The sequence below is a fragment of the Argiope bruennichi genome, chromosome 7 (genome assembly GCF_947563725.1).
Source record: "Argiope bruennichi chromosome 7, qqArgBrue1.1, whole genome shotgun sequence".
Classification (NCBI taxonomy): domain Eukaryota; kingdom Metazoa; phylum Arthropoda; class Arachnida; order Araneae; family Araneidae; genus Argiope; species Argiope bruennichi.
The window spans coordinates 96958301-96975341 of NC_079157.1; the positions used below are offsets into that span (position 1 = coordinate 96958301).

General features: G+C 27.9%; 1 long non-coding RNA gene across 1 annotated transcript in view; it reads left to right on the forward strand.

Moving 5' to 3' along the window:
* LOC129976245 (uncharacterized) overlaps positions 1-17041 on the forward strand; it is a 256684-nt gene that overhangs the window by 88228 nt on the left and 151415 nt on the right. The window lies entirely within an intron of this gene.

Sequence of the window (17041 nt, forward strand, 5' to 3'; positions counted from 1 at the left end):
ATAAAGCCAAATTTAGTTTTAAATACTGAAATTTTTTGCACGAAAAAAAGCAAAATGGCAATGAGAGTTTCGATGGTGTTTTGTGGAGATTTGTACCTAAAGATTTCGTTGATCTACGAACTCTCAGATACTGTGCCTGTAATACATTTTAACAAAGGTTTTATGGATTACTGATTATCCTTAAGGTTACTGGAGTGTATCTAGTGCAAATGCAGTTAGAGCATTTGTTGAGCTTGACAAAGACATAATAAATTAATCTAAGTGGCATTCATTGCCAAATGCAAAAATTGCCAGAAATAAAATAAAACTATTAAAAAAGGAAAATTTTTAAAAGCTGAGGAGAAAGAAGGTATAACCTATAAATGTGGCGAATTTTAAGTATATGCAAACATAATTGATTATTGAAACATATTACTGTATACTTTAAATGCAATTTTTTTTCCAAAATTATTATTATTTTTTTTTTGCTTACTTTAAATTAAATAACTTGAAATATAATTATGAATTTTGGTGGATTTTTCTAGGAAATGAAATAAGAATTTAGATTGAGTGACTACTTTTTATAATTTCCAGCCTATGGCTTGAATTATAATGTCATATACTAAAAATTGCATGAAAATTGCATTTCGTGAATTTTTCTACGCCAGTTGGGGTCTATGCAGAATAGAAATTTTTAATTTCTTTATTCTATGTTATTTTAATTCAAAAGTACTTCAGGATGAACCGAAAGATCGATTAATTAACAATGTATAAACAACAGAATTGTTTGAAATAGTCGGCACAAAAATGTTAAGCCTAGCCTCATTACTGCTGTGAAAAAAAATGAAGCCTTACTCATTTGGCGGTGGGGAAAATGAAAAAGATTTTTTGGCACTTAAGTTTGTTTTTAGTTACTAATTAAAAATTCAAAAAAAGGAACCCCAGGTACACATACCCGACCTCCAAGGTATACATGTACCAAATTTGGTAGCTGTTGGTCAAACAGCCTGTCCTGTAGAGCGCCAACACACACACACTCACATTGAGCTTTATAAAAGTATAGATTATAACAATACTCTTGTAATTCATTTCCTGGAAAAAAAACTTTGTGGTTTATTTTGTTCCGATCAGTGTATAGCGTTTGGTGAAGCTAATTTGAAGTGTTTAAAGAATTTGCTTAAATTTATATTATTAAAGATTTACTGACAAATGACTTAAAATAATATTTTATAAATTTCTAGACTGTAATGACAAATATTTTAATTATCATAAGTGTAAAGTCATTTCAAAGAAAAAAAATGTTGTACTTCTATAATATATTTTCTAACATTTATCATTTATCCAAAATATTGGCTTTATTTAAAGTTAAAAAATAACCGACACTCTGATAAGAAATGATTTTGTGTGAATTATAATTTTAATGAGATGTATATTTTTACTTTAAACGTATTTCTTTCTCATAATTGCATTCTGACTTCATTTCTTTATAATATTGCATGATTTTCTCTGAAATAATGTTTTCTGCAATTATTTACTTCTAAAATAAAACGATTTTTAAAACTTATGTTTTTATACATTCCAATTATACCCTTCATGATCAAAAACCTTGCTTTGCACTATTTCAAATTTGCTGGAAAAAGCTTGAATTAACTTCGATATTCTTGTAATACTAATCTCTGCTCTTACTTGTAATATGTAAAAGAAAATATAAATCGCCCAAAACAATCTGCAGTATTTTAGGAGACTATTTTGGAGACATGAGCGTCCATTTCCTCTAAAATGAATAAAAATTGGCAAAAACGTCACTGACATCAACTAAAAATTTACTTCTTTGTAAGAGATATTATTTTTGCTTTGAAAAACGCTCTTTTAAAATCGATTGTAGTGTTCTTGGAACAATTCCTTTAAAGAATTTATGTACAGTAATTATATCATAAATTGCTACCTTTTAATTCAATTTGAAACTTCTGCATTTAACCCAGAAGGCTTCGCAAAAGGCGATTATTTGTCCTATTCCTATTGCTGATTTATTTAATTTTTAAATCAAGTAATGCCTTGTGGGCACCTAGTGTAATTACCATAAATTTTCTAATGCTAAAACAGATTCCCTATCCCAAGCTTTCCGAGGCCATTTTAAAAATACGTTAGATTCCTTCAAAATTCTTAATCATTTTCGATAAAATAATTTCGTACATCTCTTCTAAAATAAAATTTCAGTTATCTAAAAGAAATTAAAATTATTTCATTATTTTTCAAATGGAAATATTATTCTTTACAGAGAATTAAGGCAAATTTTCCGTTTGATAAAAAAAAAAAATAAATTAACATGCATGTCTTTGAAAGCATTTAGAATTTCTGTAATCAAGAGGATTATTTCTTTTCAAATTCATTAAAGTATTAACTGTTTAGATATATTTAACAGCCATATTCCATATGAAGTTTTCTCTATGATCAGTCATCCCTTACAAGAGATTTCCGATCTTCCTCTGAAAAAGGGAGGAACAAATGTTGGTGATATTAATCTTACACTTATCAAATAAAACAAAAGCAAGCTTTCTAATTCGGAAGAATTTTTTGTTATCATTTACGCAAATCAAACTTTAAGTATCGCCAGACAAATCTAAGTTCTTTAGAATCAGATAAATAATTTAAATTAGACGAATTTGATTTCATTACGTTTATACTCGGAAGAAAAACTGAATATCAAAAGTCAGGCCTGCAGCAAAAAGGTAAGCTTCATTAATCAGTGAATACCATATTTCTGAGATACAGTTAAATAACTAAAAGAAACACTTCATCTTTTCTATACAATATTTAATGAATAGTAGGGTCATTTCAATTTATTACAGTTGTAGTGCAAAAATTCTAGCTAACTGTTTTTATTACATCAAACATTATTATCAAGAGCTAGATTCTTATTATACATCTCCTTATTTTTATTCGGAATATTTTTATTTAATTTTTCCACATACAGAATTTTTGGTGATTTTCAGAATATTGCGAATGAGGAACAATATTTGGGGAAGAAATTTCAATTTTTAAGGATTCTGTACCTGTTTCAATTGATTATTAATAATATATTTTAAATGAATGTCAACTTTTGAATCAAATTCATGCTCCCTCAGAAAATAAATATCTTATCAGTATCCAAATTATGTACGAAATTAAATATGTATCAAAAAAATTAAGCTATAAAATGTCATTGTAAAAGTTATTTGAAATTCAGTATTGTGCTATTTTACGTCATCTGAAGATTGGAATCTTTAACTCGAAACAACGTAATTTTGCTAATATTTTTAATGGCGACATGTCCAATTTATCTATGAGATTTCTAAATAGTATAGGAACTCAAATATGTACGCAAAAGCAATATTTAAACATTTGCACTCGGAAAGATAACTCAATGCATAATTATTCCCTTAAGAGTTGAACCTGTTTATTACACCAAAAAATAAATTCTTGTAACCATTTCAAGTTGAATGTCCCTGAAAAATGAATCTCATCTTTTTAATATTCTGTAGGTATTTTTAACAAATAAAATTTAAAAAATAAAAATGTCAAAATGACGCACCGCTTTGAATGGTGACTAAGAGAAGACATTCGAGTGCGTAGCGATAATATTTAAACAGATCACGCGATTCTAAATCTCGTTGCTGAAAGCTAAAGTTTTATATTACTAAAAATATACATTTAAATACATTTCAAAAAATTTATAAGAAATATGAAAAAGAATTTATAGGAAAAACGTTATTGCGGCCAAGTTGCTTTTTGTAATTTCGTTCTGCAAAATGCATTTTTTGCAATAATAGTCACCGAAAACTAAATTAATGATTGAAAAAAATTAATGCATATTAATTTTTAATTGAAAAAATCTAATTAAAATTTAGAAGCTCTATTTATTAAGTATTTACTAAAAAAACGTAACCTGTGGACCCAATTTAGTAAGTCAAGATTCACTGATCTCTTCTGTAACAGTTACCATTCATATTCTCATTTTTTTTATTTTAAAGCTATCATAAAAAAATTATTATAGTACTATTATTAAATAATTAACTATTGAGATTATTATTGCTATTATAATTTACTATTAATATTATTAAATAATTTTTTTAACAAATTATTACAACACCTAAAATTTTGAAATAAATTATCTTGATATTATAATTTGCTATTTAGAAATGTAATATCAATTGTTTAGACCGCTTAGCTAATGCGATTAACAAAAACATATTTAAAAATTGTATTAGAAAATGCTCACGAGAATTTGATTTATTTATTAAATGAATCGTTATTTGATTGCAGTATTTTTTGGAATAATTATAAATCTTGATAAATTTATAATTTAAAAATAATTATTTATAAATATTCATTGTAATCGTAATTTAATATTTAAGTAATAATTATAATTTAAAAAATATTTGTTTTAACGTAATGAATTTAAATATTTCTAGTTAAAATTTAGACATTTCTTTTATTTCAAGAAATTTACACATAAATTAACACAGAAATAAAAGTGGTTTGAAATGTATTTGACATGGATTTCAATTTCAGTCTTTAAAAATAATTTGAGGAAGAAATTTTACAAATTCAATCTAGAAAAGAAATTATACATTACTGTTTCAAACCAAACAATCAGTAACTTTTAATTGAAGTCATAAGCATAGAAGCTTGAAAGAAGAGCAAGATTACGGTTCATCTTAAAATAGTAAAAAAAAAAAAAACACTTAATAAAGAGAAAACTTCATAACAAACAGGCTTTTATTTCAGAAAAATATATTCAAATAAAAAAAATCATGTTAGGAAATTCAAATAACTTACGAACAATATATACATATTAGTTTACGAACAATTTATACATATTAGATTACGAACAGTACAATACAATTGTTTACGAACCATTTATACATATGAACAATATATACATATAATTAGATATTTAAATATTTATAACAGAATACATCCATGTATGAAAAATTAATAACATAAAATCAATCACTTATATTTATTGCTCTTTACATTTCACTTTCCAGAATATATTTCATTATAGTATTGTACATTATAGCTAAGAATACAGCTTCAAAAATGCTTGCCTAAAACATTTCCACAAAAAAATCTCGTAAAAAACAATTTTAGCTTCAAACATAAGAAAATAGAAACAATCTTTCTAATGATGTATCAGTATTAATTTTAGTAAAACTGGCTGAACAACCAATTTACAATTATCTGATTTTTCCTTCCTTTTTAGATTAACACCTACTTTTTCCGTTTGTCTCTTCACGCCTTAGATAGCAAGTTCCCATGATAATTTCTTTTCTTGCTTGTGATGGGTGAAAATTTCGATTTTTAATTAAGTACGGCAGAGTGGTTCTTGGATTGTCAATCTGTTTCTGAATATCCATCTAAAAAGTTACTCTTAGAGATGGAAAGTAAATCTTTTCCCCCTGACCTTGAAGAATTTGGATATCATTTAAGCATCAAATCTAAATGCATCTAAGTTGCATTTCTGTGCACCTTGTTGTAGAAAATGCTCTATGACTGCCATGAGATGGTAGAAAAAAGACATTTTCAGTTTTTGGATGGAAATTAAATACACTAATATTTAAAACATTTCCATAAAATATATGAAAGTTTACATTGACAAGAAAATGCTCAAAATTCCTACGTATTCAACCAAGAACGTATTATCTATCACGTCTTGGAGTGAAAAGACAAAAATAAAATTGCAATATGAAAAATCTTATTTTGCTTAACGAATCTTTACAATAATCAAAAAATGCATCTTTGCATGAAGTTTTGTGCAAGAGCCAAAATTATTATTATTGAATTTTGAAACGGCAAAATTGAATTTTGACTCAACAAAAAAGGTATTTTGCATGAATGCAAACACGTTTGATTTTCAAATTAGAAGAACTAAATGGTTAAGCATCGTATTGTTTAAGGTAGAAATTTATACGATGATATAATACCCTCTTTAAACATATCATCACTTGGAAATTTTTGCGTTAAACAATTGTTTGGAGCACCAATCCTTTTACAAAACTAATCTTCAAGAAAAAACTTGTAAAAGTGTTTACCTTGTAATAAGGAAGCATCAAAGTGATGTTAGCATTTGTATGAATGTTTTTATCACTGGAATACATTTAAAAGAAAAAGGGTTTAGTTCCTTATCACATGTGAAATGTAATTGCATTGATCCGTCTCAGTTTTACCATTTGGCAACAACTCGCTAAAATTAGTGAAAATAGAGATTTTAAAATTACCAGAACTCTGGATAGAAAGAGAAATTTGCTCTCATCAAATGCTTGTTGGGAGTAACCAATCAGTTTGATGAACAGATTCTAGATGCAGTAAAGTTTTGTTTTACAAAAAAGTTTCTAGGTAAGAGCAGTATCTAGGGTGTTGCAATAGCATTGGTATTAACCGAAGGAACATTCCAAAGTAGCCGATTGATCTAAGCTCCAGCATTTCAATAAGTGTAGAAAACAAACTGATGATGTTTTCGGCAACATACACCTTGGAAGACAAGAAATTACCAGAAGCATCTTCAATCCCAGAACAAAGCCAAATTCAAAAATATGTTACAACTGAGCATTTTTGATCATATTCCTAAAATCGATTTATTTCAAATCCGACGGTGGAGACACGATATGAATACAAATTGCACCGCTAATTTGGAAAAATTTCAGCGAGGAGCAAGCAATTGATAAGAGGAACTGATTTTTTTCAAAAGAATTTAGATTTTTTATATGTAAGGAATGTAAAAAAGAATTTCAATGAATTTAAACAATGATTCATCGAAAGAAGCACCACCCAAGCAGTACAAAATTCATTACAAGTGGCTTAGTCATTTAAATTGTTCTTTTTGTTTAAAGAAAAATTTGCGATAATATATGAAAGACAGTTCATGGAACTGGGGTGCTCATTTATTTATCAAATTGCACCGCTTTATTGGAAAAATTTCAGCGAAGAGCAAGCAAATGATAAGAGGAAGTGATTTTTTTTCAAAAGAATTTGGATATTTTATATGTAAGGAATGTAAAAAAGAATTTCAATGAATTTAAACAATGATTCATCGAAAGAAGCACCACCTAAGCAGTACAAAATTCATAACAACTGGCTTAGTCATTTAAATTGTTCTTTTTGTTTAAAGAAAATTTTGCGATAATATATGAAAGACAGTTCATAGAACTGGGGTGCTCATTTATTTAATAAATTGCACCACTTAATTGGAAATGTTTCAGCGAGGAGCAAGCAATTGATAAGAGGAAGTGATTTTTTTAAAAAGAATTTGGATTTTTTATATGTAAGGAATGTAAAAAAGAATTTCGATGAATTTAAACAATGATTCATCGAAAGAAGCACCACCTCAGCAGTGCAAAATTCATAAAAAGTGGCTTAGTCATTTAAATTATTCTTTTTGTTTAAAGAAAATTTTGCGATAATATATAAAAGACAGTTCATAGAACTGGGGTGCTCATTTATTTAATAAATTGCACCGCTTTATTGGAAAAATTAGGCGAAGAGCAAGCAAATGATAAGAGGAAGTGATTTTTTTCAAATGAATTTGGATATTTTATATGTAAGGAATTTAAAAAAGAATTTCGATGAATTTAAACAATGATTCATCGAAAGACGCACCACCTAAGCAGTACAAAATTCATAACAAGTGCCTTAATCATTTAAATTGTTCTTTTTGTTTAAAGAAAATTTTGCGATAATATATGAAAGACAGTTCAAAGAACTGGGGTGCTCATTTATTTAATAAATATCACCACTTAATTGGAAAAATTTCAGCGAGGAGCAAACAATCGTCAAGAGGACATGATTTTTGTCTTTTGAAAGAAATTGGGATATATATATATATATATTTTATTATGTAGAAATTTTAAAAACTGTTTCCTTTTTTTTTTAATTAATGTTTTATCGATAGTAGCCCACCTAAGCAGTACAGTCTTGATAAATAGTGCCTTAGTCATTTAAATTTTTCTTTTTGTTTCAAGAAAATTTTGCGATAATATATGAAAGACAGTTCATGGAACTGGGGTGCTCATTTATTTATCAAATTGCACCACTTAATTGGAAATGTTTCAGCGAGGAGCAAGCAATTGATAAGAGGAAGTGATTTTTTTAAAAAGAATTTGGATTTTTTATATGTAAGGAATGTAAAAAAGAATTTCGATGAATTTAAACAATGATTCATCGAAAGACGCACCACCTAAGCAGTACAAAATTCATAACAAGTGCCTTATTCATTTAAATTGTTCTTTTTGTTTAAAGAAAATTTTGCGATAATATATGAAAGACAGTTCATAGAACTGGGGTGCTCATTTATTTAATAAATTGCACCACTTAATTGGAAAAATTTCAGCGAGGAGGAAGCAATTGATAAGAGGAAGTGATTTTTTAAAAAAGATTTTGGATATTTTATATGTAAGGAATGTAAAAAAGAATTTCGATGAATTTAAACAATGATTCATCGAAAGAAGCACCACCTAAGCAGTGCAAAATTCATTACAAGTGCCTTAGTCATTTAAATTTTCTTTTTGTTTAAAGAAAATTTTGCGATAATATATGAAACACAGTTCATATAACTATGGTGCTCATTTATTTATCAAATTGCACTACTTAATTGGAAAAGTTTCAGCGAGGAGCAAGCAATTGATAAGAGGTAGTGATTTTTTTAAAAAGAATTTGGATTTTTTATATGTAAGGAATGTAAAAAAGAATTTCGATGAATTTAAACAATGATTCATCGAAAGACGCACCACCTAAGCAGTACAAAATTCATAACAAGGGCCTTATTCATTTAAATTGTTCTTTTTGTTTAAAGAAAATTTTGCGATAATATATGAAGGACAGTTCATAGAACTGGGGTGCTCATTTATTTAATAAATTGCACCACTTAATTGGAAAAATTTCAGCGAGGAGCAAACAATCGTCAAGAGGACATGATTTTTGTCTTTTGAAAGAAATTGGGATTTTTTTTTTTTTTATGTAGAAATTTTAAAAACTGTTTCCTTTTTTTTAATTAATGTTTTATCGATAGTAGCCCACCTAAGCAGTACAGTTTTGATAAATAGTGCCTTAGTCATTTAAATTTTTCTTTTTGTTTCAAGAAAATTTTGCGATAATATATGAAAGACAGTTCATGGAACTGGGTTGCTCATTTATTTATCAAATTGCACCACTTAATTGGAAATGTTTCAGCGAGGAGCAAGCAATTGATAAGAGGAAGTGATTTTTTAAAAAAGATTTTGGATATTTTATATGTAAGGAATGTAAAAAAGAATGTCGATGAATTTAAACAATGATTCATCGAAAGAAGCACCACCTAAGCAGTGCAAAATTCATTACAAGTGCCTTAGTCATTTAAATTTTCTTTTTGTTTAAAGAAAATTTTGCGATAATATATGAAACACAGTTCATATAACTATGGTGCTCATTTATTTATCAAATTGCACCACTTAATTGGAAAAGTTTCAGCGAGGAGCAAGCAATTGATAAGAGGTAGTGATTTTTTAAAAAAGAATTTGGATTTTTTATATGTAAGGAATGTAAAAAAGAATTTCGATGAATTTAAACAATGATTCATCGAAAGACGCACCACCTAAGCAGTACAAAATTCATAACAAGTGCCTTATTCATTTAAATTGTTCTTTTTGTTTAAAGAAAATTTTGCGATAATATATGAAAGACAGTTCATAGAACTGGGGTGCTCATTTATTTAATAAATTGCACCACTTAATTGGAAACATTTCAGCGAGGAGGAAGCAATTGATAAGAGAAAGTGATTTTTTTAAAAAGATTTTGGATATTTTATTTGTAAGGAATGTAAAAAAGAATTTCGATGAATTTAAACAATGATTCATCGAAAGAAGCACCACCCAAGCAGTATAAAATTCATTACAAGTGCCTTAGTCATTTAATTTTTTTTTGTTTAAAGAAAATTTTGCGATAATATATGAAACACAATTCATATAAATGGGGTGCTCATTTATTTATCAAATTGCACCACTTAATTGGAAATGTTTCAGCGAGGAGCAAGCAATTGATAAGAGGAAGTGATTTTTTTCCAAAATAATTTGGATTTTTTATATGTAAAGAATGTAAAATAGATTTTCGATGAATTTAAACAATGATTCATCGAAAGAAGCACCACCTAATCAGTACAAAATTCATAACAAGTGGCTTAGTCATTTAAATTGTTCTTTTTGTTTAAAGAAAATTTTGCGATAATATATGAAACACAGTTCATATAACTGGGGTGCTCATTTATTTATCAAATTGCACCACTTAATTGGAAAGGTTTCAGCGAGGAGCAAGCAATTGATAAGAGGAAGTGATTTTTTTCAATAGAATTTGGATTTTTTATATGTAAGGAATTTAAAAAAGACTTTCGATGAATTTAAACAATGATTCATCGAAAGACGCACCACCTAAGCAGTACAAAATTCATTACAAGTAGCTTTGTCATTTAAATTCTTTTTTTTTGTTTAAAGAAAATTTTGCGATAATATATGAAAGACAGTTCATAGAACTGGGGTGCTTATTTATTTATCAAATTGCACCACTTAATTGGAAATATTTCAGCGAGGAGCAAGCAATTGATAAGAGGAAGTGATTTTTTTCAATAGAATTTGGATATTTTATGTGTAAGGAATGTAAAAAAGAATTTCGATGAATTTAAACAATAATTCATTGAAAGAAGCCCCACCTAAGCAGTACAAAATTCATAACAAGTGGCTTAGTCATTTAAATTTTTCTCTTTGTTTCAAGAAAATTTTGCGATAATATATGAAACACAGTTCATATAACTGGGGTGCTCATTTATTTATCAAATTGCACCACTTAATTGGAAATGTTTCAGCGAGGAGCAAGCAATTGATAAGAGGAAGTGATTTTTTTCAAATGAATTTGGATTTTTTATATGTAAGGAATTTAAAAAAGACTTTCGATGAATTTAAACAATGATTCATCGAAAGACGCACCACCTAAGCAGTACAAAATTCATAAAAAGTGCCTTATTCATTTAAATTGTTCTTTTTGTTTAAAGAAAATTTTGCGATAATATATGAAAGACAGTTCATAGAACTGGGGTGCTCATTTATTTAATAAATTGCACCACTTAATTGGAAACATTTCAGCGAGGAGGAAGCAATTGATAAGAGAAAGTGATTTTTTTAAAAAGATTTTGGATATTTTATATGTAAGGAATGTAAAAAAGAATTTCGATGAATTTAAACAATGATTCATCGAAATACGCACCACCTAATCAGTACAAAATTCATAACAAGTGCCTTATTCATTTAAATTGTTCTTTATGTTTAAAGAAAATTTTGCGATAATATATGAAACACAGTTCATATAACTGGGGTGCTCATTTATTTATCAAATTGCACCACTTAATTGGAAATGTTTCAGCGAGGAGCAAGCAAATGATTAGAGGAAGTGATTTTTTTCCAAAATAATTTGGATTTTTTATATGTAAAGAATGTAAAATAGATTTTCGATGAATTTAAACAATGATTCATCGAAAGAAGCACCACCTAATCAGTACAAAATTCATAACAAGTGGCTTAGTCATTTAAATCGTTCTTTTTGTTTAAAGAAAATTTTGCGATAATATATGAAACACAGTTCATATAAGTATGGTGCTCATTTATTTATCAAATTGCACCACTTAATTGGAAAAGTTTCAGCGAGGAGCAAGCAATTGATAAGAGGAAGTGATTTTTTTCAATAGAATTTGGATTTTTTTATATGTAAGGAATTTAAAAAAGACTTTCGATGAATTAGACAATGATTCATCGAAAGACGCACCACCTAAGCAGTACAAAATTCATTACAAGTGGCTTTGTCATTTAAATTCTTTTTTTTTTGTTTAAAGAAAATTTTGCGATAATATATGAAAGACAGTTCATAGAACTGGGGTGCTCATTTATTTAACAAATTGCACCACTTAATTGGAAAAATTTCAGCGAGGAGGAAGCAATTGATAAGAGGAAGTGATTTTTTCAAAAGAATTTGGATTTTTTATATGTAAAGATTGTAAAAAAGAATTTCGATGAATTTAAACAATGATTCATCGAAAGAAGCACCAGCCAAGCAGTACAAAATTCATTACAAGTGCCTTAGTCATTTAAATTGTTCTTTTTGTTTAAAGAAAATTTTGCGATAATATATGCAACACAGTTCATATAACTGGGGTGCTCATTTATTTATCAAATTGCACCACTTAATTGGAAATGTTTCAGCGAGGAGCAAGCAATTGATAAGAGGAAGTGATTTTTTTAAAAAGATTTTGGATATTTTATATGTAAGGAATGTAAAAAAGAATTTCGATGAATTTAAACAATGATTCATCGAAAGAAGCACCACCTAAGCAGTACAAAATTCATAACAAGTGGCTTAGTCATTTAAATTGTTCTTTTTGTTTAAAGAAATTTTGCGATAATATATGAAAAACAGTTCATAGAACTATGGTGCTCATTTATTTATCAAATTGCACCACTTAATTGGAAAAGTTTCAGCGAGGAGCAAGCAATTGATAAGAGGAAGTGATTTTTTTAAAAAGATTTTGGATATTTTATATGTAAGGAATGTAAAAAAGAATTTCGATGAATTTAAACAATGATTCATCGAAAGAAGCACCACCCAAGCAGTACAAAATTCATTACAAGTGCCTTAGTCATTTAAATTGTTCTTTTTGTTTAAAGAAAATTTTGCGATAATATATGAAACACACTTCATATAACTGGGGTGCTCATTTATTTATCAAATTGCACCACTTAATTGGAAATGTTTCAGCGAGGAGCAAGCAAATGATTAGAGGAAGTGATTTTTTTCCAAAATAATTTGGATTTTTTATATGTAAAGAATGTAAAATAGATTTTCGATGAATTTAAACAATGATTCATCGAAAGAAGCACCACCTAATCAGTACAAAATTCATAACAAGTGGCTTAGTCATTTAAATTGTTCTTTTTGTTTAAAGAAAATTTTGCGATAATATATGAAACACAGTTCATATAAGTATGCTGCTCATTTATTTATCAAATTGCACCACTTAATTGGAAAAGTTTCAGCGAGGAGCAAGCAATTGATAAGAGGAAGTGATTTTTTTCAATAGAATTTGGATTTTTTATATGTAAGGAATTTAAAAAAGACTTTCGATGAATTTAAACAATGATTCTTCGAAAGACGCACCACCTAAGCAGTACAAAATTCATTACAAGTGGCTTTGTCATTTAAATTCTTTTTTTTTTTTGTTTAACGAAAATTTTGCGATAATATATGAAAGACAGTTCATAGAACTGGGGTGCTTATTTATTTATCAAATTGCACCACTTAATTGGAAAAATTTCAGCGAGGAGCAAGCAATTGATAAGAGGAAGTGATTTTTTTCAAAAGAATTTGGATATTTTATGTGTAAGGAATGTAAAAAAGAATTTCGATGAATTTAAACAATAATTCATTGAAAGAAGCACCACCTAAGCAGTACAAAATTCATAACAAGTGGCTTAGTAATTTAAATTTTTCTCTTTGTTTCAAGAAAATTTTGCGATAATATATGAAAGACAGTTCATAGAACTGGGGTGCTCATTTATTTAACAAATTGCACCACTTAATTGGAAAAATTTCAGCGAGGAGGAAGCAATTGATAAGAGGAAGTGATTTTTTCAAAAGAATTTGGATTTTTTATATGTAAAGATTGTAAAAAAGAATTTCGATGAATTTAAACAATGATTCATCGAAAGAAGCACCACCCAAGCAGTACAAAATTCATTACAAGTGCCTTAGTCATTTAAATTGTTCTTTTTGTTTAAAGAAAATTTTGCGATAATATATGAAAAACAGTTCATAGAACTGGGGTGCTCATTTATTTATCAAATTGCACCACTTAATTTCAAAAATTTCAGCGAGCAGCAAACAATCGTAAAGAGGACATGATTTTTGTCTTTTGAAAGAAATTGGGATATTTTTTTTTATGTAGAAATTTTAAAAACTGTTTCCTTTTTTTTTTAATTAATGTTTTATCGATAGTAGCCCACCTAAGCAGTACAGTTTTGATAAATAGTGCCTTAGTCATTTAAATTTTTCTTTTTGTTTCAAGAAAATTTTGCTATAATATATGAAAGACAGTTCATGGAACTGGGGTGCTCATTTATTTATCAAATTGCACCACTTAATTGGAAATGTTTCAGCGAGGAACAAGCAATTGATAAGAGGAAGTGATTTTTTAAAAAAGATTTTGGATATTTTATATGTAAGGAATGTAAAAAAGAATTTCGATGAATTTAAACAATGATTCATCGAAAGACGCACCACCTAAGCAGTACAAAATTCATAACAAGTGCCTTATTCATTTAAATTGTTCTTTTTGTTTAAAGAAAATTTTGCGATAATATATGAAAGACAGTTCATAGAACTGGGGTGCTCATTTATTTAATAAATTGCACCACTTAATTGGAAAAATTTCAGCGAGGAGCAAACAATCGTCAAGAGGACATGATTTTTGTCTTTTGAAAGAAATTGGGATATATATATATATATATATTTTTTTTTATGTAGAAATTTTAAAAACTGTTTCCTTTTTTTTTAATTAATGTTTTATCGATAGTAGCCCACCTAAGCAGTACAGTTTTGATAAATAGTGCCTTAGTCATTTAAATTTTTCTTTTTGTTTCTAGAAAATTTTGCGATAATATATGAAAGACAGTTCATGGAACTGGGGTGCTCATTTATTTATCAAATTTCACCACTTAATTGGAAATGTTTCAGCGAGGAACAAGCAATTGATAAGAGGAAGTGATTTTTTAAAAAAAGATTTTGGATATTTTATATGTAAGGAATGTAAAAAAGAATTTCGATGAATTTAAACAATGATTCATCGAAAGACGCACCACCTAAGCAGTACAAAATTTATAACAAGTGCCTTATTCATTTAAATTGTTCTTTTTGTTTAAAGAAAATTTTGCGATAATATATGAAAGACAGTTCATAGAACTGGGGTGCTCATTTATTTAATAAATTGCACCACTTAATTGGAAACATTTCAGCGAGGAGGAAGCAATTGATAAGAGAAAGTGATTTTTTTAAAAAGATTTTGGATATTTTATATGTAAGGAATGTAAAAAAGAATTTCGATGAATTTAAACAATGATTCATCGAAAGAAGCACCACCCAAGCAGTACAAAATTCATTACAAGTGCCTTAGTCATTTAAATTTTCTTTTTGTTTAAAGAAAATTTTGCGATAATATATGAAACACAGTTCATATAACTATGGTGCTCATTTATTTATCAAATTGCACCACTTAATTGGAAAAGTTTCAGCGAGGAGCAAGCAATTGATAAGAGGAAGTGATTTTTTTAAAAAAGATTTTGGATATTTTATATGTAAGGAATTTAAAAAAGACTTTCGATGAATTTAAACAATGATTCATCGAAAGACGCACCACCCAAGCAGTACAAAATTCATTACAAGTGCCTTAGTCATTTAAATTTTCTTTTTGTTTAAAGAAAATTTTGCGATAATATATGAAAGACAGTTCATAGAACTGGGGTGCTCATTTATTTAATAAATTGCACCACTTAAGGGGAATTATTTCAGCGAGGAGGAAGCAATTGATAAGAGAAAGTGATTTTTTTAAAAAGATTTTGGATATTTTATATGTAAGGAATGTAAAAAAGAATTTCGATGAATTTAAACAATGATTCATCGAAAGAAGCACCACCCAAGCAGTACAAAATTCATTACAAGTGCCTTAGTCATTTAAATTTTTTTTTGTTTAAAGAAAATTTTGCGATAATATATGAAACACAGTTCATATAACTGGGGTGCTCATTTATTTATCAAATTGCACCACTTAATTTGAAATGTTTCAGCGAGGAGCAAGCAATTGATAAGAGGAAGTGATTTTTTTAAAAAGATTTTGGATATTTTATATGTAAGGAATGTAAAAAAGAATTTCGATGAATTTAAACAATGATTCATCGAAAGAAGCACCACCCAAGCAGTACAAAATTCATTACAAGTGCCTTAGTCATTTAAATTTTCTTTTTGTTTAAAGACAATTTTGCGATAATATATGAAACACAGTTCATATAACTATGGTGCTCATTTATTTATCAAATTGCACCACTTAATTGGAAAAGTTTCAGCGAGGAGCAAGCAATTGATAAGAGGAAGTGATTTTTTTCAAATGAATTTGGATTTTTTATATGTAAGGAATTTAAAAAAGACTTTCGATGAATTTAAACAATGATTCATCGAAAGACGCACCACCTAAGCAGTACAAAATTCATAACAAGTGCCTTATTCATTTAAATTGTTCTTTTTGTTTAAAGAAAATTTTGCGATAATATATGAAAGACAGTTCATAGAACTGCGGTGCTCATTTATTTAATAAATTGCACCACTTAATTGGAAAAATTTCAGCGAGGAGGAAGCAATTGATAAGAGAAAGTGATTTTTTTAAAAAGATTTTGGATATTTTATATGTAAGGAATGTAAAAAAGAATTTCGATGAATTTAAACAATGATTCATCGAAAGAAGCACCACCCAAGCAGTACAAAATTCATTACAAGTGCCTTAGTCATTTAAATTTTCTTTTTGTTTAAAGAAAATTTTGCGATAATATATGAAACACAGTTCATATAACTATGGTGCTCATTTATTTATCATATTGCACCACTTAATTGGAAAAGTTTCAGCGAGGAGCAAGCAATTGATAAGAGGTAGTGATTTTTTTAAAAAGAATTTGGATTTTTTATATGTAAGGAATGTAAAAAAGAATTTCGATGAATTTAAACAATGATTCATCGAAAGACGCACCACCTAAGCAGTACAAAATTCATAACAAGTGCCTTATTCTTTTAAATTGTTCTTTTTGTTTAAAGAAAATTTTGCGATAATATTTGAAAGACAGTTCATAGAACTGGGGTGCTCATTTATTTAATAAATTGCACCACTTAATTGGAAAAATTTCAGCGAGGAGCAAACAATCGTCAAGAGGACATGATTTTTGTCTTTTGTAAGAAATTGGGATTTTTTTTTTTT